Below are 22138 nucleotides of genomic sequence, written 5' to 3'. Positions count from 1 at the left end.
CGTTGAATGCAATAGGGTGATCTACTTCACTGGGCAGGGACTTCCATAAAGTTAGAACCCACCTTCTCAATTCAATCCGAAATCAGCTCCCTCCAATATTGAGGCTATTCCCTCGTGTCTTAGCTTCACATGCCAGTGGAAACAGTGGAAATTCTATCTTATCAATTCCCTTCATAACTTTACATGTTTCTATAAGATCCTCCACTCATTCTTCTAAATTCCAATGAACATAATCACAACTCCGAATCAACCTAGACAACCAGCTGTGCACCATCCCCACTGCCAGTCCATCCTTTCTCAAGTAAGGAGGCTAAAATTGTGCACAGTACTCCATGTTTGGCCTCACCAGCACCGCGTACAGCTCCAACATAACGCCACTGCTTTTAAACTCAACACCTTTCGTAATGAGGGACAACATTCCATTTATCTTCCTCAGTACTTGCTGTACCTACAGAGCATACTTCTGGGATTCATGCACAAGGAAACCTAGGTCCCTCTGCAGAGCCATATTGCATCGTTTTAGTGTTCAAGGAATAATCCTTTTCACTGGTACTCCTAACAAAACGGATGACTTCCTCTTTATTAACATTGTATTTCATCTGTCAGACATTTGCCCGCTCACTCAATGTATCCATGTTCCTCTGCAAAGTTTCACAGTCTTCTGGATAATTTGCTCTGGCACTCAACTTAGTGTCAGCTGCAAACTTTGACTCACTACATGTGGTGTCCAACTCCATCTCAACTTTACAGATTGTGAGTAATTGCAGCCCCGACACTGATCCCTGAGGCACACCAGTAGTCACTGATTGCCAGTCAGAATAACACTCATTTATATATACTCTTTGTTTCCATTTCGTCAACCAATCTTCTATTCATACTAATACATTACACGTAACACTATACACCATTATCTTATGCAGCAGCCTGCTGTGCGGCACCTCGTTGGAGGCCTTTTGGAAATCTCCACCTCCACTGGGGCCTAGTTGTCCACCTTGCTCGTAATAACCTCACAGATTTCCAAAAGAATTTCTAAGCATGTCTTGCTCGTTATGGACCCATGCTGCATCTACGCAATGGGATGATTTCTATCGAAATGCTTTGCTATTTCTTCCTTGATTGTATACTCAAGCATCTTCCCCAAGACACAAGTTAACCTAACTGGTCTATAATTTCCCCATATTTTATCGACCTGCCTTTTTAAACAGTGGAGTCACATTTGCCGTTTTCCAATCTACTGGGACTGCCCCAGATTTCATGACTTGCTATGTTCACACTATCTCTTTAGCACTCTGGAATGTATTCCATCAGTGCCAGTAAACTTGTCTGCTTTTAGATCCATTATCTTGCTCAGCACCATCTCCATAATAATGATTGTTTCCAGGTCCTCACTTATCTTCGTCTCTTTGTCAATTACTGGTATGTTATTAATGTCCTCCACAGTAAAGACCGATACAAAATGTATGTTCAACACCTCGGCCATTTCATCATATCCTGTAACTAAATGCGCCTTGTCATTCTCTAGAGGATCAACTTTTACTTTAGGCACTTATTTCCATTTTATGTACTTACGGAATCATCTGCTATCCTTTTTATATTCTGTACTAGTTTTCCTTTTCACGTGTTCTTTCCTACTATTCGATCTGTATCGTTCTTTTTAGTGGATTTCTTCTGACCTTTAAAGTTTTCAATCTAATAGTTTCCTCCTGTTCTTGGCCAATTTGCATTCCTTCTATTTTAATTTGATCACATCCCTTATCTGCTGAGACACACATGGCAGATTACCCCTGTTCATCGAGTCTTTCCTTTGCACTGGAACATACTTTTACTTAGGACGTTTAGTCGTCAACTGTCACACCATAACATAGTTGTTTCCAGGCGACTATAGCCAAGTCATTCCTCATTCTATTGAAGTGTCCCTTGTTTAAGCTCAGGACACTGGTATTGGATATTATCTTCCCATTCTACATCTGAATTCTACATTCAACTATACTGTAATCACTCCTTCAAAATAAGCCCTATTCACGATGGCAATAATTATTTCTGTCGTATTACACAGGACGAGATCTAAGATAGCTTGCTCTTCAGTGTACATGCTTTAATTTTAGACTTGAAAGCATTCTCAATTAGTAATAACCAGACATATTGGATTCGCTGCTTTTAAGACATCCATGAAAATAAAAACAAGAACAGCTTGTTAAAGGAGTAGCGTGGTCACAACACGAGACTAGGGACTTCATCAAAAATATTTATGTAAATCCAAATTCACTGCATCCATTCATTCGTCATTATTCATATACCAATCGTTTTCTCAAATATGATTCACCTTTAATAAATGGGAATTGACTTGATCCATGTTCATTACTTTTAAATTATTTTTAATCTAAACGTTACCTGGAAGTGCATCCTTCATAATAGACTTATGTTTTGTCCCGACTGAATCTTCGGTGTTAAGAATATTGTAATTTCCTGCTGTCTCCTTGCATCCTTTAGAAATATTGGGGTACATTTGCTCTCTCAATTCTGTCAATTCAGTTCCAGAACCATCATGAATTTGGAAGATAAGAACGAAGTATTCACTATTACCATGGCCACCTGCTTTAGGAGTCATAGATGTAGATTATCTGGACATGGGGACTTATCTGATTTCAGTCCAAATAATTTCTCCAAAACTGTTTATTTGCTGATTTGATTCCATTTCCTTTCTTTCTCAGTCGATCTACAATTGCTTGGAAGTTATTTTTCAAATTTATTATTTGTGAAGGCAGAACTGAAGTAGTTGCTTCATAGTCCTACCTATTCCCTGTTCTCCACTCTCTGGTTTCAGGCTGTAAGGATGCTACAATATCTTAGATAACATTTCACTTTGGTGTACTGAACGTTGAGAAGTTTACATTTCACTGCTGCTAATGTACTTTCCAGAAACCCATCACTTCCTGTCTTCAGTTGCTCAACGATTGACCATTCACAATCGTACAATCACAGAGGCATGCACTCTGTACTATCAGAAGTACAGCACCATCTACATTTGCCCCACATTCTGACACAAGACTGTAGTCATGAATGTTATGACACTCCAAGTACTTGTCCATATACCTTTAAACAGTTGTGAGGTGACCCGTGATAACTCCACTCCCAGGAAGTGCATTCCAGACCCGAACATTCTCAGTGCGAAAAACAATCCTCATATCCTAATTAAACCTCAAACCTTTAACTTTAAAAGTGTTCTCCCTTGTTCTTGACTCTTTGACTAAAAGGTTGCTGTCTATCCACTCTGTCCATGTCCCTTGTAATTTTATCTTTCTGAATCCCGTCCCCCTCAGGGTTCCCTGCTCCAAATTAAACATCCCGATCGTATCCAAACTCTTTTTTGCTGCCTGCTGATTATAATCGGCACATCCATCCCGTGCAATCGCATTCTTATTGCAATGTAGCTGCCAGAACTGCACACATCATTCCATCTTGGCCTCTGTAGCTCTTATAATATATGCCTCGATGAGTAAAGGCTATGCCAACTGTCTACAATACCTTCTTTTTTTATAGATATTTATGTTAGAAATTTAACATTTTTACAAGTTTACAAAAATAAACAAAACTCTCACATACAAACATTGATACACAATTAAATCAAATATACAATAGCCAAAATTTAACAAAAGAAAAAAATACCGAAAAAAGAAAGAAAAAACAAAACTCAACTGTCTACTAATCTAACCTACAACTAACCAGAGTGTATATTTAAGTCTCTTACATGCTCGGAATGTGTTAATATCAAATGTAATAAATCCCGTATTCGTGCGGGATTCCTCTCCCAAGATGCCCCGGACCAGCCAGGTTTGTAATCTCAATTAAATAAAAGCCCTTGTTAGGATAGCTGCATTATTTGTATTTATGTAATTCAAGAAGGGCTGCCATCGTTTATAAAATAATGCAGTCTTTCGGTGCACCATATTTGTCAAAGGGATCTGTAATGATTTTCCTCTTGTCTGAAAATAAAAGGTTAATAAGTGGGTATTTCACTTGAGAGGCCTCGATGTCCATCCAGATTGATTGTGGATCAGACAAGACCCAATCAGCTATGTAACTTAATGGGGAACTTAACTGATATTTCCTAAAATCTGGGAAGTCCAATCCTCCCCTTGCCTGTGGAAGCTGTAGCTTCTTCAGCTTAATGAGGGGCCGTCTATGATTCCAGATAAAGGAGCCCAGCCAGCCATAAAATTTACGTAGAGCCATCCTCGGCAGAATCACCGGAAGCATTCTCATAGGATATAGGAGACGGGGCAGGACATTCATTTTAATTAGTGCTATTCTACCCAACCAGGAAATTGGAAGGTCTCCCCATCGCTGGAGATCCTGCCTTATCCTTTCCTGTAAATGCACAAAATTAGCCTTATACATCTGACCAAATACTGGGGAAATAAAAATGCCTAAATATAAGAAGCCCTCCAGGGACCAACGAAAGGGAAAAAGGGATCCGTCCACTAAGCGGGGTATCATAGCAAGGCCCCCCATTGGCATAGCCTCCGATTTTGAAAAATTAATTTTATAGCCTGAGAATGTGATAAATGTATTAATAACTTGGATTCGGCGAGGTACGGACATCAGAGGATTACTGAGGAATAGAAGAACATCATCTGCATAAAGAGTAATTTCATATTTACCTATACCAATCCTCGGGGCCGTTATATTAGGATCAGCTCGTATAGCTTCTGCTAGTGGTTCAATTATTAGCGTAAATAACAATGGCAAGAGAGGACATCCCTGACGGCAGCCCCTACCCACACTGAAGCTATCCGAACCTAAACCATTGGTAACCACAACTGCTTTGGGATCACTATACAATGTTGAGACCCATTTGGTAAACACCTGTCCAACGCCAAACCTTTCCAATGTGTAAAACAAATATGACCATTCAACCCTATCAAATGCCTTTTTCGCATCTAATGAAATTATTACTCCTGGTATCTTTCCCTGATGACAGGCTTGAATCATATTCAAAACCCTTCTGATATTATTGGATGATCTATGGCCCTTAATAAACTCCGTCTGATCCTCCTTTTCATATGTGGCAGTACCCTTTCTAGTCTCAATGCTAACGTTTTAGAAAGGATTTTAAAATCTACATTTAGCAAGGATATTGGTCTGTATTATGTACAATCTTCTGGATCCTTTCCTTTTTTAAGGATAAGAGAGATATTTGCCTCTTTCAGCGAAGGTGGGAGACAGCCCTGACTATATGCATAGTTATGCATGTCCATAAGTGGACCAGCCAATATTTCTGTACATTCTTTATAGACTTCAGCTTGAAAACCATCTGGGCCCGGTGCCTTACCGCTTTGAAGTTGTCTAATTGCATCAAGTATTCCTTGGACTGTTCGAGGAGCATTTAGGACCGATACCTATTCCGGAGTTAGACCTGGAAAGGTCAATTTTTTAAAAAATGACGGCAACCTCCTAGTCCTATCTTCACAATCCTGCGATTTATACAACTCAGAATAAAATTCTCTAAAGATCGCATTAATCTTTTTATGATCATGAGTCAAAATACCCGTATTTTCCTTGACAGTCTGAGGGGCTTTTTTTTTCTTTGCAAGAATTGCTAAGTATCTACCCGGTTTGTCGCCATATTCATATAACCTTTGTTTTGCAAATAATATTTGCCTCTTAGCCGTTTGAGTATGCATAGTGTTTAGAGCTGTCCTAAGAGCGGTAATCCTTTGCAATTTAATAATAGAACGTCTATCAATGTATGTTGTTTCAGCTGCATTTAAGCAGGCTTCGAGCAGACGCTGTTGTTCTCCCTTCAATTTTTTCTGGGTCGCTGAGGAGGAGATGATTAAACCTCGCGTTTAAGCTTTAATGGTCTCCCACATCATTGATGGGTTGCTAGCCGTACCTGAATTAATTTCTAAAAACGTTTTAAATTCTTGAGAGAAGTACTTTACAAATTTACTATCTTTCATTAGGAAGGGGTCCATACGCCAATGACGAGGGGATGTCCCATTGTTCATCGCCTCAGTTTCCATATATACAGCTGCGTGGTCGGAAATTGCTATACTACCTATTTTACAGGATGATATGGAATTTTAAAAAATCGAGGTGGCAAAAAACATATCAATTCTGGTATGACATTTATGTGGATTGGAGTAGAAAGAAAAATCTCTGCCCTGTGGATGAAGACATCTCCATACATCTACTAATCCTAATTCTTTGTTCAGATCCACCACTTGTCTAGATCTGGGAGATACTCCTGCAGTACTCTTGGGAATCCTATCTACTTCCGGATCCATAATACAATTAAAGTCTCCCCCTATAATTGTATGATGGGCACCAAAAGCCATCAATTTTGAAAAGGCTTCCATTTTAAATTTAAAGGGGTGTGCCGGGGGGCAGAATAAATTTAAAATCTCATAGTCGTCTCCATTTATAAGGGCTTTAATCAAAATATATCGTCCAGATTCGTCTTTTATCTGATTTAGGATTTTGAAAGGGAAATTCTTCCGAACACGAAGAACAACTCCCCTGCTTTTTGAGCTTAAAGAAGAAAAAAAGGCCTGATCAAATCCACCCTGTCGTAATTTCAAGTGTTCTTTATCCGACAGGTGTGTCTCCTGTAGGAGAGCTATATCAACTCTTTCTTTCTTAAGATTTGATAATATTTTCTTCCTTTTCACTGGCAAATTACTCCCCTTGACATTCCAGATGCACCAATTTACCGACTGATCAGCCATAATCATCCGGGCAAATCCGAGACCCCTCGCGAGGGGAAACCATATCCAGAACATCCCGAGCATAGAGCATATAAAATGTACAAAAATAAAGGCTCTCTAATACACTCAAAACAGTAGAATAAAAAATATTTCTAAATAATAAGAAAAATATAAAACGTATTTAAGTGGAGATTTTCCCCCTTGTTCACAGGGGGTGTCACTTCCTTTCCAAAAGTTCATCATATCCTCTCCCAACCAATGCCCCACCCTTGACCAAGGCGCTCCTCAATAAAATTAGGAGAATTCAGATATAATACAAAGCTAGAGTTAACAGTGAGCACCCTACCCCACCCACAGGAACACCTGGATATCTTTGGTAATGTTAATACCATATATAAACATATAACTATAAAATTACAACCTCAACAAATAATAATAAAATATAATAATGCAAAACAACAAGGGAGGAACAGCCCCGCTCCTAAAGACAGAGGTAAAATAGAATAAGGTAACCACCTCCCCCCACCAACAGTAACCAATCTCCCTGGCTTAAATATGTGTGTGTATATATATATATATATATATATATACACACATGTACATATATACCCACATAAAAACATAAAATAATAAAAGAAAACAACCCCAAGTGGGAGAGAAAATCAAATCCCTCTCCCCACCCCCCATGATAATATTAAACAGTAAGGTAAGAAAAAAAGGGGTGGGGGGATATAAACCAAAGCGGGGGGGAAGGCAAACCAACATCAATTATCTCTTACAGTTTATTTAAGAGAGTCCAAGAATTTCTTAGCCTTTTCTGGCGACCCGAAGATATACACGGATCCTTCATGGTTAAAGCGTAGCGACGCTGGTTAGCATAAAGAGTACTGAATATTTAAGTCCCTTAAACGATTCTTCGCCTCGTCGAATGCCTTCCTCTTTCGGACCAGAACTGGGGAAAAGTCCTGGAATAACATGATCTTGGATCCTTTGTAGACCATAGCTTGGGGATCTTTTTCAAGATTTCTAGAAGGTTCCAGAAGTATCTACCTCGCCCTGTAGCTCTGCAGCCGGAACAGGACCGGGCGTGGGCGCTGGATCGAGCCGGGCCCGCGTATTGCGACCGGTAGGCCCATTCCACCCTACCCTGGTCTGATCCAGCTTCCAGATTTAAAAACTATGGCAGTCACTTTTCGAGGAATGCTGTCACCTGGCCTTCCTCTTCCCACAATCACCTGATGAAGGAGCGTCGCTCCGAAAGCTAGTGTGCTTCCAATTAAAACTGTTGGACTATAACCTGGTGTTGCGTGATTTTTAACTTCCTCTTCCCGTTCGGGAAGGCCCAGCAAAAGAATAATTTTTCGACGACCTCGATTATCGAGGTCGGTAATGTAATTCTCTAAGGTCCGGACTCGCTGTTCGAGAGTCCGGGCCTGATCCACGGCCGATTGTGCTGTATTTTCGGAGGTCGCGGCCTTAACTCCGCCCCTCCAACTCGGCGCTCGATTTCCTGGATGTCTCGGTCGTGCTTCTGCAGCGCGGCTGAGAGTGATTCCCATCGATGTCGGGATTCTTCGATAAAAGCGTCGATCTTCTCATCCAGTTTGGAGATCATTTCTACAAGGCTTGTTACTGTAGGTAAGTCCCCCGGGGCGGCTGCGGATGCTCAGCTGCAGCTGGAGAGGGTGGGGGAGGGCGTTCTGCTTGCTGAGAGCTGAAGGCTCCATTCCCTTTGGTCATTTTTACTAAATATTAGATTGTTTAAGATTAATACTAAATAACTAATTAAATTAAACAGCTATTATAAATGATTTAGTGAGTGTGGTGGGGGTGGGTGACCCACTTTACCCGAGTCTTAGACTAAGACTTGCTGTGTCGCCGCCATCTTGGATCCCCCTCCAATACCTTCTTAACTAACCTATTACCCTCTCCAACGACATTCGGGGATCTGTCGAGAAGCACCCTCTGAGTTTTATAATGTGTTGCCATTCGTTGAGTACTCCCTTGCTTGGTTCCTTCTTCCAAAGTGCATCACCTCATATTTATCATGGTTACATTCCATCAGCAATTGCTCTGCAAGGCTGACCATTCCATTGATATCTTCCTCGAATATAAGACCTTTTCCTCACTGCCAACCACCCGGCCAATCTTTGTGTCAAACCTACACTTATTTTCAAACTCAACCGACTTCCCACTCCACATTCATGCCCACATAATTTATGAATACCACAAATAATAGGGGACACAGCACTGAAAACCTGTTGTACATCAGCGTGCACTAGTCTCCAATCACTCAACTAGGCTTCTACCACCTCCTATTTTTTTCCAGTACTGAATCGAACGCAGTTCGCATACCCACTGGTCTGTAGTTTCCTGGTCAGCCTCCACCAACCTTCCTAGAAAGAGTGTTCTCCAGTCCTCTGGCAACTCACCTGTGACGAGATTCTATTTTAATGTTTGCGTCAGCGCCTTTCGTACCTTGTCTTTAACAGCAGCCTTAGATGCAACTGATCTGGACCTGGGGACTTGTCCACTTTTATAATCCACAAAGCCATTAAGTCCTGCTCACATCTTATATCAATATGCTCAAAAGCTTCCAAGACCATCTTCTCGAATTCCTTCCTCCATCCTCGCCCCCCCCCCCCCAAGTAAAACAGATATGAAGCTCTCATGTAACAACCTGATGAAGGGCTTTTGCCCGAAACGTCGATTTTACTGCTCCTTGGATGCTGCCTGAACTGCTGTGCTTTTCCAGCACCACTCTAATCTGTAACAACCTATCAGTGTTCTCCAGCTTCACACACAGATTCCTGCCTTGATCCCAGGCCAATTGTCCTCAGCAAACAATCTTGCTATCTGAGAGATTAATCTGGAGAATGTTCATTCGGTACATGTGATCAATATATTTTACTTATATCAGGACATCAAAACTATTCACAATACTCCAGATACATTCGCACCAACACTCCGTGTAACTAGTGCAGAATACCTTTGCTTCTAGTCGGTACCAACTACTGCAGATGCTGGAATCTGTACTATACATATCACAGTGAGTCAGATAGCATCCATGGAGATAGTGCAAGCTAACGCTTTGAGTGGAGTTGACTCTTCATTGTCTGTATTCGGATTCCCTGTAAATGAAGGCAAATCTAATGGTTACGTTCCTATTTTTGAATATGTTTCTCCCAATACCCTTTTCTTTAATGTTTTTTGGTTACGTACTGTGTGTGCTGATTAGAAATCCTATCTAACGATACCAGAATCACTACTTCTCCATGGTTTCCCTTTTCTAAACTCAGAACAATACTCTTGACGTCTGGTATTACTTTCTAAGTGTCCACGATCACATTCGTTATAATAGATTGCAACACACTCCCGACTGTGGATGACAATTAGCTGGCCTGTAGTTCTCCACTCTCCCATTTCTTCACTTGTTCACGCATTCATAAACTTCCAAAGTGAATACAGAAAGATACAGTGGTCCCCAATTCAATCAATTTGTGTATTGTTGGTTTCTCTGATATGTCAATATGAAGTAGATCTCGTCTGTCAGACTTATCAATCCTCAAGGCAATTGTGATTCCAAATACTACCTCATAGAGAGTCAGAGAGATGGAAACATGCCTTTTCGTCGAACCGGTACATGCCGACAAGATGTCCCAACCCAATCTAGTCCCACCAGCCAGCAGCTTGCCCATATCCCTCCAAATCCTTCCTATTCATACACCCATCCAAATGCCTCTTAAATGTTGTAATTGAAATAGCCTCCACCACTTCCTCTGGCAGTTAATTCCATATTCGTATTCCCTCTGCGTGAAAAAGTTGCCCGTTAGATCTTTTTTATATTTTTCCTCTGTCATTCTAAACCTGTGCCCTCTAGTTCTGATCTAACCCACACCAGGCAAAAGACTTTGATTAATTACCCTATCCATGTCCCTCATAATTTTGTAAACCTCTATAACGTCACCCCTCAGCCTCCGACGCTCCAGGGAAAACAGCCCCAGCCTGTTCAGCCTCACCCTAGAGCTGAAAATCTCCAACCCTGGCAACATCCTTGTAAATCTTTTCTGAACCATTTCAAGTTTCACAGCATTTTTCCGATAGGAAGGAGACGAGAATTGCACGCAATATTCCAACAGTGGCCGAACCAATGTCCTGCACAGCCGCAACATGACCTCCCAACTCCTGTAATCAATACTCTGACCAATAAAGGAAACATAACAAACGCCTTCCTCAAGATCCTTTCTACCTGCGACCACACTTTCAAGGTGCAACGAACTTGCACTCCAAAGTCTCTTTGTTCAGCAAAACTCCCGAGGACCTTCCCATTAAGTGTGTAAGTCCTGCTAAGATTTGCTTTCCCAAAATGCAGCACCTCGCATTTATCCGCATTAAAATCCATCTACCACTTCTCAGCCCATAGGCCGATCTGGTCAATATCCTGTTGTAATCTGAGGTAACCCTCTTCGCTGTCCACTACACCTCCAATTTTGGTGCCATCTGCAAATTTATTATCTGTACCTCCTGTGCTCGCATCCAAATCATTTATGTAAATGACAAAAGGCAGAGGACACAACACCGATCCTTGTGGCACTCCACTAGTCACAGGTCTCCAGTCTGAAAAACGACCCAACACCACCACCTTCTGTCTTCTACCTTTGAGCGAGTTCTGGAAGCAAATGATTAGTTCTCCCTGTATTCTATGAGATCTAAACTTTCTAATCAGTCGCCCATGGGGAACCTTGTCGAACACCTTACTGAAGACCATATAGATCACATATACTGCTCTGCCCTCGTAAATCCTCTTTGTTACTTCTTCAGAAAACACAATCAAGTTTGTGAGACATGATTTCCCACCCACAAAGCCATGTTGACTATCCCTAATCAGTCCTTGCCTTACCAAAAACATGTACATTCTATCCCTCAGGATTCTAAATGAAACTCCATCTACCATTGCTTACTACATCGGTCCATCTGAACAATAACCCGTGGGCGGCACGGTGGCACAGTGGCACAGTGGTTAGCATTGCTGCCTCACAGCGCCAGAGACCCGGGTTCAATTCCCGCTCAGGCGACTGACTGTGTGGAGTTTGCACATTCTCCCCGTGTCTGCGCGGGTTTCCGCCGGGTGCTTAGGTTTCCTCCAGATGAATTGGCCATGCTAAATTGCCTGTAGGGTTAGGTGCAGGGGTAAATGTAGGGGAATGGGTCTGGGTGGGTTGCGCTTCGGCGGGTCGGTGTGGACTCGTTGGGCCGAAGAGCCTGTTTCCACACTGTAAGTCATCTAATCCCACCATCGAGGTAAGGCTCACCGGTATATAGTTCCCTGGCTTGACCTTACCGGCCTTATTAAACAGTGGCACGACAGTTGCCAACTTCCAGTCTCACGGGACCTCACCTGTGACTATCAATGGTGCAAATATCTCAGCAAGAGGCCCAGTAATCACTTCTCTAGCTTCCCACAGAGGTCCCGGGTACACCTGATCAGGTCCTGGGGATTTATCAACCTTTACCCGTTTCAAGACACCCAGCGCTTCCTCATCTGTAATATGGACATTTTGCAAGATGTTACCATCTATTTCCCCACAGTCTATATCTTCCATATCCTTTTTCGCAGTAAATGCTGATGCAAAATACTCATTTAGTATCTCCCCCATTTTCTGCGGCTCCACACAAAGAACGAATTGCTGATTTTTGAGTAGCCCTATTCTCTCCATAGACACCCTTTTGTCCTTAATGTGTTTGTGAAAAACCCTTTGGATTCTCCTTAACTCTATTTGCCAAAGCTATCTTATGCCCCCTTTTCGCCCTCTTGATTTCCTTCTTAAGTACACTCCTATTTCCATTATACTCTTCTGAGGATTCGCTCGATCTATCCTGTCTATACTTGACATGTGATTTCTTCTTTTTCTTAACCAAACCCTCAATTTGTTTCGTCACCCAGCGTTCCAAATACCTACCGGCCTTTCCTTTCGTCCTGACTGGAATATACTTTCTCTGTATTCTTGTTATCTCATTTCTGAAGACTTCCCATTTTCCAGCTGTCCCTTTACGTGTAAACATCTGCCTCCAATCAGCTTTCTATAGTTCTTGCCTATTTCCGTCAAAATTGATCATTCTCCAATTTCGAACTTCATCTTTTAGATCTGATCTATCTTTCTTCCATCACTATTTTAAAACTAATTGAATTATGGTCGCTGGCCCCAAAGTGCACCCCCACTGATAACTCAGTCACCTGTCCTGCCTTATTTCCCAAGAGAATCTCAAGCTTTGCAACTTCTCCAGTAGGTACATCCACATACTGAATCATAAAATTGTCTTGTATGCACTTAACAAATTCCTCTCAATCTAAACCTTTAACACGATGGCACTCCCAGTGTATGTTTGGAAAGTTAAAATCCCCTATCATAAATGCCCTATTATTCATACAGATAGCTGAGATCTCCATACAAGTTTGTTTCTCAATTGTGAATAATCAGAGACCCCTTCTGACTATTGGGGATTCGATGATACAATCCCAATAAGTTCATCATCTCTTTCTTATTTCTCAGTTCCACCCAAATAACATTCCTATATGTATTTCCAGGAATATCTTCCGACAGCACAGCTGTAATGCTATCCCTTATCAAAAATGCCAATCCCCTCCTGTCTTGCCTCCCTTTCTATCCTTCATGTATCATTTGTATCCTGGAACATTAAGCTGCCAGTCCTGTCCATCACTGAGCCATGTTCCTATAATTGTCTGACATCCCAATCCCATGTTCCTCACCAGGCCCTGAGTTCATCTGCCTTCCCTGTTAGGCGAAAGTGAGGACTGCAAATGCTGGAGATCAGAGCTGAAAATGTGTTGCTGGAAAAGCGTTGCAGGTCAGGCAGCATCCAACGAGCAGGAGAATCGACGTTTCTGGCATGAGCCTTCTTCAGGAATGAGGATTGTGTGCCAAGCAGGCTAAGCAGTCTGTTGGGCCCCTTGCATTGAAATAAGTGCAGTTTATGTTATTAGTCCTACCTTGTCCCTGCTTACCCTGACTATTTGACTCACTTCTGTTCTCAATTGTACCAGTCTCAGATCGATCTCTTTCCTCACTATCTCCCTGCCCCCCACCCCACCTTACTAGTTTAAATCCTCCCAAGCAGTTCTAACAAATTCCCCTGCCAGTATATTAGTCCGCTTCCAATTTAGGTGCAATCCGTCCTTCTTGTAAAGGTCACTTCCACGCCAAAAGCGATTCCAATGATCCAAAAATCCAAACATGATCCTCGTCACTGATATGAATGATTTTAGTCTTCAGTTGCAAAGGTTCCATGGTCACTTGGTATTTCCAGAAGAATTTCTGGATCTTTCTCCATGAAGATAGAAACAATGTAACTGTTTCGTCTCCCTGACATTTATCTGTTCTCAATAAAAAAATATCCTGTTCACACATTCACTGTTCCACATTTGACCTTGCCTTCATTTTTCTTTCAAGTATCATCAAATATTTTCCGCCATTATTTACAAAGAACAAGGAAAATTGCACTACAGGAACAGGCCCTTCGACCCTCCAAGCCTGCGCGATCCAAATCCTCTGTCGCCTATTTTCTCAGGATCTGTATCCCTCTGCTCCCTGCCGATTCATGTGCCTGTTTGGATATGTCTTAAATGCCTCTATGGTGCCCCCTTCTACCACCTCAACTAGCAACGCATTCCAGGCACTCGCCATCCTCTGTGTAAATAACCTTTCGAAGATATTTCCAATAAACTTTTCTCTCTCTCCTTAAATTCGTGACTCCTCGTTATTGAGTCCCCATCTCTGGGAATAAGCTTCTTGTTATCCACCCGGTTTATTCCTCTCATGATTTTGACCTCAGTAAAGTCACCACTCAAGCTCTAGTCCTTCTAATGAAAATAATCTTAATATGCCAAAGATATCTTCATAGTTAGTTCCCTACATACCAGGAAACATCCTGATCATACTCCTGTGCACTATCTCCAAGATATCCAAATCATTTTGGTAACCAGACCTGTACGCAGTATGCCAAAAGTGGCCGAAATAAACTCCTGCTCAACTGTAATATGACCTGCTAATTTTGTATGCAATCAATTCCAACATATTCCTTCCTGTGGATGACAAGTTAACTGATCTGTCGTTCTCCACTTTCCCTTTTCTTCCCTTCCTCAATCGGTAAGGACTTTGGTAAGGCATTTGATGAAGTAGGCGGGTGGAAAAGGTGATGTCGCATGGGGTTCTGTGTGAACTAGCAGAAAGGAAAGTTAGCGAATTTTGAGAAGGTTTGAGAAGGAAGGTATGCTGTATGCCTTCTTACCACTCTATCAACCTGCCACTTTTAGCGAACAATGGACCTGTACACCCAGATCTCTTTACACATCAATTTTACGCAGGGTTTTTTTTTTCATTTGCCGTACAGTTCACTCTTGAATTGGATCTTCCAAAATGCATCAACTCACGTTTGTCCAGATTGAATTCCATCTGACATTTCTGCTACCAACTCTGCAATCTATCTATAATCTTCTGCGTTCTCTGACAGTCCTCCCCCAAATGTCTGCGTCTCCACCAAGTTTAGTGTCATCTGAAAAAATGGTCAACAGACCAGGTGGACCTTCCTTCAAATCAAATATGTATATCACAAACAACAGTTGTCCCAGCACGGATCCCTGTGAAACACCACTGGTCATATTTCTCCATTTTGTGAAACTCCCTTCCACTACTGTTTTCTTGTCCCCTGCTGTCCAGCCAGTTCTCCGTCCATCTAGCTCGAACAGACAGAACCCCATGCGACATAACCTTTTTCACCCGCCTACTTCATCAAATGCCTGACCGAAATCCATGTATATGACATCAATAGCCCCTTCCTCACTGCCAAATTTGCCACTTCCTCAAAGAATTCGATTATGTTTGCTAAGATGTGGCACAAAACCAGCGAAGATCTTGTTTGGCGTCTGTCTGTGTCTTACCCGGGAGTCAGACTTATTTTATTTCCAAAGCCGGACTTTATAAGGTGTCACATTGACTGACTGCCTACAAATTAAATGCGTTTTTAAACGAAATAGAATCCATCCGCAAATACAAATCTGCAAATTCAAATTCACCCCACAGATTTATATGTTTGCATGTGAGAGATACGGAGTGTGTGTATGTGGGGACGTGGATGAGCGACATAGAGAGATTTTGTGTGTGCGTGTGTGTTTAATGATGAGTGAGAAAGTCTTCCACCCAGTAAAGATGCAGACAGGTACAACAGATGCATTTTCAAGCACACACTCACAAACACACCTTTCCCTCTCCGCAGCCTCTGCACCATTTATTGTTCACGCTGCAGACCGAGATGCTATAACGACAGTCCCCATGCTCACTCTAGACTTGGGTAACGAAATTCTCAGGTCTCCATGAATCTCTGAGGCAGCCTACTACACAATCTCCAGCAAACCATCCCCTGCACCTCCACAAACAGTTCAATAACAGGAGAGGTCAGTGGCCCTTTCGCTAAAAGTTCGATACCTTGAACTTTACAATAATACTCGAGGAACTTCCTCGTGTTACTGCCCGCGATCAGCTGAGAAAGAACAACACAGGCGTTCAGTGGACAGGGAGACTTTCAACGACGTGAGTCAAACCTGCTGGAACTCCCTGTCAAACGTAGAGAATCATGTGGGACACACCGTGAAGTGACCAACAGCCCGACATATACCCCAGTGACCATGGAATACCACATGGGACACACGAGGAAGTGAACAACGGCCCAGCACACACATCCCTGTCCATGGAACACACACATGAGCCACAGCAGGAAGTGAACAGGAGACCACCACACACGCCCCTATCCGTGGGGGCACCACATGGGGCACATGAGAAAGTGAGGGAGCCAGAAACCACGGCCAGGGAAAGATACAGAAGGACAGAGAGATTTACATTCAAGAAAGAAGCAGTCAATTAACATAGAAACACAACATGTGGTTGAAATATGTGGAAAACAGATAAAGAGTGGATAATAACCATATAGATTATTGCGCACAGGAATGATGGATGAATGGGGATATTTGTGAGAGTTCAGGCAGGAGCTGTGCAGTATTGACTCAGATGTGTTCCTCCAAGTTGGAAGCTGGAAGTGTCAGTAGCAGATTATTGTCATCTTTAAGACAGTTTTTCACAGTTCGTGGTTCAAATAATAGATAGGATGAGCTAGTGAAGTATATCCAAGAGGTTCCAGTAGTTCCAATTACGAATGAGCAGGGCATCTTGTCAGGACTCGGCCCATGGCCAAAGGGATGACCACAGTTGTCAGTCTCAGAAATTGGCCAGGGATGGGATGGAATCAGTGGCAGGAAATGGAGTTTGTAATCAGAACAGAAGAAAGTAACCTCCATGCTCCTAATATTTAAATAACAAGTGATTCATGACTCACAGCTGAAATTTAGGCCAACATAGAGACGTATGAGTAACGTTGTCAGAAGCAAAGTGGGAGAGAGTAAATTAGTAAGTTCATGAATGCACTTAGCAGAGTTTTGTAAAGTAAATATGTGGATTTCGAGTCTTAGCCGGAACAAGATACAAGGATAGTAAAGTCAATGAAAGAAAAGTATTACAGTCAGACATGGATTTTAGAAGTAATGAATGTACAGCAAGACTTACCAGGGACACCAACGAAAGCCAGGATTGGATAACAAAAATATTGAATAATGTAAAGTGCATATTCGATCCGCAATGCTAATGACCATTGATCATAACATGTAGAAAGCCTCCAAACATCCCAGTATAAACTCCTGTCCATTCTTGGTACATTCCAGTCTATTGTTCTCAGATTTTGCTCCATTGTTGGAACATTCCAGTCTATTGTTCTCAGATTCAGATCTATTGTTTGAACATTGCAGTCGGATGTTCTTAAAGTCTGATCTCTCCTTTCCCTCTCTCTGGAGCTGCTGACCCCTGTTCGTGCTGACAGTAATGCTTCCGCTATGCTTTGGGAAAACACTTTGACGGAGCGCTTTTATTATTAAAGTATGGAAACCCTCCACTGGGATAATTGGACTTCATGAAGGCTGACATTAACCACAGTCACTGCACAAACAGGTTCAGATAACCCCTTTGTTACATCATAGCTCATTTTCCACGAAAAGGCAACATTTACTCGGTCTGGATGGAATGGATGGAGGTTGCTGAGGGATGGACCAAAAATCTTATTATTCTTTCTTAAGTATATGTGAGAGCAGAGCAAGTACGCGGCAGAACCGTGCATATTCCATGCTCTTTATAAAAGAAACCAGTGATAAAGTAACAAGGCAGCTTCAAAAGATGGCTGTGAGAAAATTTCCAGAGTTCAAAATCCTGGGTGCAATATTTATTGCTCATTGACTTTATGCAATGCTGCTCCTGTTTTTGTTAACTCCTTCCATAAACTTTGCATATTATTAGGAACATTGAGAGTGCAACTCAGGAACAGGATGACGTAGTTCTGTCTCCGTGTGCAGAGTTACGGTGGGATAGAAGGAGGCCATTCATCCTCTCGCACCTGTTATACAGGAAGAAGAGGAGGTCACCCAGCTTCTCGAGTCTGTTACAGGTGAACAGAAGGAGGCAATTCAGCCTCATGTGTCCGTTATGTAGTTGTTGTTAGTTTTAAAATAATTATGAAGAAAGATAGTGCTAATATAAATGTTAAATTTAGAAGTTGAGTGAGGTCAATTTTGAAATTTTTGGGCAAGCATTTTGAAAAGCTGTTCGGGAGAAACTAGTGGCTTGAAAGTCACAGGCGTTAACAAATGAGATTACAGAGTCTAGCGACAGGTTATTTGTTCATGAGCAGGGTAAGGCTGGTCAGTGTAGGCAATGCTGGATGGCTAGCGAAATTGAGGTTCTGTTCAAGGAAAAGCGGGGCCATATGATAGTTGTCATTAGCAGGGATCGAATGAATCCATCGAGGAATACAAGACCAGTAGGGGAATATGCAAGATGGAAATCTTGAGGGAAAAATGGGAAAAAAAACGAGATTGAGGGGAGACCTGATTGAGGTTTCCAAAATCATGAATTGCATAGATAGGATAGATAGAGATACGCCTTTTCCCAGGGCGAAAGATTCAATAACAAGAGGCCAGGTTTTCAAGGTGAGAGATGAAAGGTTTGATGGGGATATACGCGACAAGTACTTTACACAGATGGTGGTGAGCGTAGCCAGCAGAGGTGGACGAGGCAGACACGGTGGATTCATTTAAAATGAGCCTTGACAGATGCAAGAGTATGTGGGGAGCAGAGGAATATAGATGCTTTGGAATTAGGCGGCAGGTTTGGACAGTATATTTGGATCGCCTCAGGCCAAAGGGAATAATCCAGGGCTATAAACTTTCTTTGTTCTTTGTTCTTTTTTCTCTGTTTGATCAGTCACCTTGAGGCTGAGAGAGGAGAGTCAGCAGGAAATTTCCGTATCAGCGTTTGATTCTGACGCCATGAGTTTGACGGAGGGAGAGTCAGCAGGTGTTTTCCGTTTCAACGCTTGAACTGACACCATGAATTTGACGGAGGGTAGTCAACAGAAGGTTTCCATTTCAGCATTTGATGTGACACCATGAGGCTGAGGAAGGCGAGTCAGCAGGACGTTTCCATGTCAGTGTTTTATTTGGCACACTGTGGGGAAGGGACCGCAGAGAGCAAGAGGTTTTTATGTCAGTTTTCGATATGACATCATGAGGCTGATGGAGGAAAGACAGCAGGAGGTCTCCGTGTTAGTGCTTGGTCTGATACCATGAGGAATTGCGAGGTGAGTCTGCAGTAGCTTTCCATGTCAATGTTTGATCTGACACCTTGAGGCTGAGCGAGGGGAGTTTGCAGGAGGTGTCAGTGTCAGTGTTTGATTTGATACCATGGGTCTGAGGGAAGTGTGTCAGCAGAATGTTTCCATGTCAGCGTTTTGTGTGACACCTTGTGGCTGAGCGATAGGAGTCTGCAGGAGATCTCAGTGTCAGTGATTTATCGGACACCATGCGTCTGAGGGAGGGTTGTCAGCAGGATGTTTCCGTATGAGTGTTTGATGTGACACCTTGTGGCTGATGGAGGGCTGTCTGCAGGAGGTTTCCGTGTCAGTCATTGAACTGACACCATACGACCGAGATAGGGGAGTCAGCAGGAGGTTTCTGTGTCAGCGTTTTATCTGACACCATCCGTCTGAAGGAGCAGAATCAGGAGCACGTTTCGTGTCCGTCTTAGATCTGACACCATGAAGCTCAGTGAGGGGAGTCAGCAGGAGGTTTCCAAGTCAGCGTTTGATGTGGCACCATGCGACGAAGTGAGAGAACTAAGGGGGTGGTTTCCGCGTCAGTGTTTGATCTGACATCAATATGTTAAGTGAAAAGGAGTCAGCAGGAGGTCTCCGTGTCAAAGTTTGATCAGACACAATGAGGCTGTCGGACAGAAGTTTGCTGGAGGTTGCCGTGTCAGTGTTTCATCAGACACCATAATGCTGAGGGAGGGGAACCTACAAGAGTTTTCCGTGTCAGAATTGTTTTGACAGCATGAGCTGAGCGAGCGGAGTCAAAAGGAAGTTTCTGTGTCAGTATTTGATCTGGTACCATGAGGCTGATAGAGTGGAGTCAACAGAATGTTTCCATCTCAGTGATTGATTTGACACCATTAGGCTGTGGAAAGGATGTTAGCAGAAATTTTCCGTGCCAGTGTTTGAGCGGTTACCATGAGGCTGAGGGAGGGGAGTCAGCAGGAGTTTTTTTGTGTCAGTGTTTCATCTGACACAATAAGGCTGGGAGAGGGGTGTTTGCCGGAGGTTTCCGTGGCAGTGTTTGATCTAGCACCATGACACTGTGGGTGGGAGTCAGCCAGAATCAATGTTTGAACCAACACCACGAGGCTGAGGGAGGGGAGTCAGCAGGAACCTTTCGTGTCCGGTTTTCATCTGACAACACAAAGCTGAGGTAGCCGTTCCTGCAGGAGTTTTCTGGCTCCGTGTTTGATCTGATACCTTGGTGCCTGACCGACGGGCGTTAGCTGGGGCTTTCCCCTGCAGTGTTTGATTTGATGCCATGAGTCTGAGAGAGCGGAGTTAGCAGGAGGTTCCCGTCTCAGTGTTTGATTTGACAGCTTAAGGCTGTGGGAGGGAAGTCAGCAGAAAGTTTCTATGTCGGTGACTCCATGAGGCTGCGGGAGGGGAGTAAGAAGGAGTTTTCTGCGTCAGTGTTTATTGGACACCATGACACTGAGGGAGGGAGTCAAAAGAAGGTATCCGTGTCTGTGTTTGATCTGACAACAAGAGATTGAGTGAGGGTGGTCAGCACGAGCTTTCCGATTCAATGTTTGACCTGACACCTTGCGTCTGACTGAGGGGAGTCACTAGGACGTTTCCAAGTCAGTGTTTGTCCTGACACCATGACATTGACGGAGGGGAGTCAGCAGAGTTTTCAGTTTCAGCACTTGATTTAACACGTTGAGGCTGAGCAGGGAAGTCTGCAGGAGTTTTCCGAGTCAGTGTTTGACCTGACCCCAAGCAGTTTCCGTGCCAGAGTTTGATGTGACACCTTGAGGCTGAGAGAAGGGAGTCTGCAGGCACTTTCCGTGTAAGTTTGTGATCAGATACTATGCGTCTGAGTGAGGGGAATCAGCAGGAAATTTCCGCATCAGCGATTGATCTGACACCTTGAGGCAGAGCGAGGGTTGTTCGCAGAAGATGTCGAAGTCAGTGTTTGATCTGATAGCATGCATCTAAAGGAGCGGAGTCAGCAGGAAGAGCCCAAGTCAAAGTTTGATCTGACACCATGAGGCTGAGGGAGGGACTTCTGCAGGAGGTTTCCTTGTCAGGGTTTCATCAGACACCACAAGGCCGAAGGAGAGGATTCTACAAGAGGTTTCTGTGTCAGTGTTTGAATTGAAACCATGATTTGAAGGAGGGGAGTCAGCAGGAGGTTTCCATCTCAGTGATTGATTTGACACCATAAGGCTGTGGATGAACGTTAGCTGGAGCTTTCTCCTGCAGTATTTGATTTGACGGCATGAGTCAGGGAGAGCGGAGTTAGCAGGAGGTTTCTGACTCAGTGTTTGATTTGACACCAATAGTCAGCAGACGTTTTCTGTGACTGTGTTTGATCTGACTCCATGAGGCTGTGGGTGAAATTAAGCAGGAGTTTTCCGTGTCAGTGTTTTATTGGATACCACGAGGCTGAGGGCGTGTGGAGTCTTCTAGATCTTTTCGTGTCAGTGTTTGATGTGACACCATGAGGCTGACGGAGGGAAGACTGACTGAGATTTCTGTTTAAGTGTTTGGTCTGACAACGTGAGGCTGCGGGAGGGAATAAATAGAAGGAATCCATGTCAATGCTTTATCTGAAATCATGAGGCTGTGCGAGGGCGGTCAGTAAGAAATTTTCATGTCAATGTTTGATCTGGAAACTTGAGTCTGACTGACAGGAGTCAGTAGGAGTCTTCTGAGTCAGT

This window comes from Chiloscyllium plagiosum, unplaced genomic scaffold (assembly GCF_037043375.1).
Source record: "Chiloscyllium plagiosum isolate Xiang-an unplaced genomic scaffold, Cpla_swu_hap1 HiC_scaffold_42, whole genome shotgun sequence".
Classification (NCBI taxonomy): Eukaryota; Metazoa; Chordata; class Chondrichthyes; order Orectolobiformes; family Hemiscylliidae; genus Chiloscyllium; species Chiloscyllium plagiosum.
Note: the sequence above shows the minus strand (reverse complement) of the source record.